Below are 2,256 nucleotides of genomic sequence, written 5' to 3'. Positions count from 1 at the left end.
AATAACCGTAAATATGAGTTTCTACATTTGGGCGGCCGAAGACTTCCGGGATAAGAAGTCATCCTCATTGCGCAAACGGGGTTGTCAAATACGGCAGAGAAGCGGACAGAGGTTCAGGGCAGTCTCTTGCCTTTGGGGTGCAAAACTGCCCTGAAGACGGGAGAATCAGCGATGATCAATGACTTGGGGCTGCAGAATGCAATGAAAACCACTGCATTAAAAACGCATAATATGTATCTACAGGACACGTGTCCTGTAATTGAAGAAGTGTCATGACGATCTCTCCATTGGTGAAAATTTTCGGATTAGTCCCCCATTCGGATCTCCGGCAGGCGGATGCCAAGGGGGAGGTAACCATGAGGGAAAGATTGAAAAGAAACAGGAAAGCGTTCTATGAGTCGGTGCGTGGAATGTCAGAAGTTTGAATGTTGCAGGGAAGCTAGAAAATCTGAAAAGGGAAATGCTAAGGCTCATTCTAGATATTGTGAAGGTCAGTGGAGTGACATGCAAAGAAGACAAGAATTTCTGGTCAGTTGAGTATAGGGTAATATCAAACTCGGCAGAAAATGGTATAACGGGCGTAGGATTCGTTGTGAATAGGAAGGTAGGACAGAGAGTGTCTTACTGTGAACAGTTCAGTGGTAGGGTTGTTATTATCAGAATCGACAGGAAACCAACACCGACAACGATAGTTCAGGTATATATACCGACGTCGCAAGCTGAAGAGATAGAAAACGTGTATGATGAAACTTCCTGGCAGATTAAAACTGTGTGCCGGATGGAGACTCGAACTCGGGACCTAGCCCCAAAACCACTGCTGAGCTAAAAACAGCCATTCAGGGTCGTCTGCAGCATCGATGTTCCTTCACTTCAGCGGGTCTCGCAGAATATCGCTATTCGTCTGAGCCGCATCAGCACCAGTGGCGGCAGGCATATTGAACATGTTGAAACGCCCGCTAAACCCGCTGGGCAAAACAGGTGATTAGGATTGTGGAAAGGGCGAAATAACGTTGGGATCAGTTTCACCTTAAAATTGTAATTTATTACAATTTAATAACACATTTACAACCAAAGTGGCTCATAGCCGAACCTTTACAACTATAAGTTTCAAAATCGAATTCTTCCACGGCAGAAGGCCTCCAAACAAGACATCTTAAAAAGCAACAAGATGAAAACGCAGTTAAAATTGCAAATAAAATTATTAAAAATTATATATTGACAGCTAGGCTGAAAGCCTCAAGGCAAAGGTGGATAGACAAACATAAACAAGATGCAATACAAACGGCTGAAGGCCCGCAATAAAATTTTCAAGATTTCAAAATAAATTACCATAAGCTTTGAAAGGCAGAAGGCCGCAATGTTCAAGCTTGAAAGGTAATTTTAAGAATAAGGCTCCAAGCCACAATGTTTAAGGTTGAAAGGTAATTTTAAGTATAGGGTTCCAAGGCTGAAGGCCCACAATTAATTTTCCAAAAATTAAAAAAAAATGTATAACCATAAGTCTTAAGTTTTAAGTAGCTGAAATCGGACCACAAGAAATGACAACACAACGGCAATAACTTTTCAGCAAATATCCACTTGCCGGAATTCGAACTTACTTACATAAAACACAGTAAAACCAAGATTTTGTTTTTAATCATTAGCTATGAAACTTCCTAGCAGATTAAAACTGTGTGCCAGGCCGAGACTCGAACTCGGGACCTTTGCCTTTCGCGGGCAAGTGCTCTACCAACTGAGCTACCCAAGCACGACTCACGCCCCGTCCTCACAGCCTACTTCCGCCAATACCTCGTCTCCTATGGCTATGATAGACAATGAAACACCGGTGAGAAAGCCAGTAAAGACAACAGCACTCAGAAGCCTCCAGGGGGTCGGTCTGCCCTCGTTCACTTAGGTGAGACAGATGGTGAGCCCAACTACACTTGATGCATCAGAACCCAAACAAGGGACAGCCACGGACCGACTGACAAACGACTTGCTTGCCACCAATTGGTAAATGAGAATTCAAACACAAAATGCTACGGGTGTGATTATCTACAATCAAATATGAATATGTATTAAGCTGTAAAAACTACTCACTGTGTTGGACAGTGACAACAGGTGAGGGAAGGACACTGCCTGAAATTACGTTAGTGGCCAGGGCAGGTAAGCAGCACACTAATGGCCACAAGGCAGAAAACTCCGCTGGTACACTTGAATTGTAGTCAACCAATTTAGTTAATTCCACTGCGTGGCGGCTAAATTTGAGCAACAGAA

General features: G+C 43.4%; 1 non-coding gene across 1 annotated transcript; it reads right to left on the bottom strand.

Annotated features, from left to right (window-relative positions):
* Positions 1-1,673: 1,673 nt before the first annotated feature.
* Positions 1,674-1,748, bottom strand: Trnas-cga. The gene has a single exon. It is a non-coding gene; the product is annotated as a tRNA-Ser (tRNA).
* Between the last annotated feature and the right edge of the window lie 508 nt (positions 1,749-2,256).

The sequence above is a fragment of the Schistocerca piceifrons genome, chromosome 9 (genome assembly GCF_021461385.2).
Source record: "Schistocerca piceifrons isolate TAMUIC-IGC-003096 chromosome 9, iqSchPice1.1, whole genome shotgun sequence".
In the NCBI taxonomy this organism is placed as follows: domain Eukaryota; kingdom Metazoa; phylum Arthropoda; class Insecta; order Orthoptera; family Acrididae; genus Schistocerca; species Schistocerca piceifrons.
Note: the sequence above shows the minus strand (reverse complement) of the source record. Positions and strands in the feature narration are given on the sequence as shown.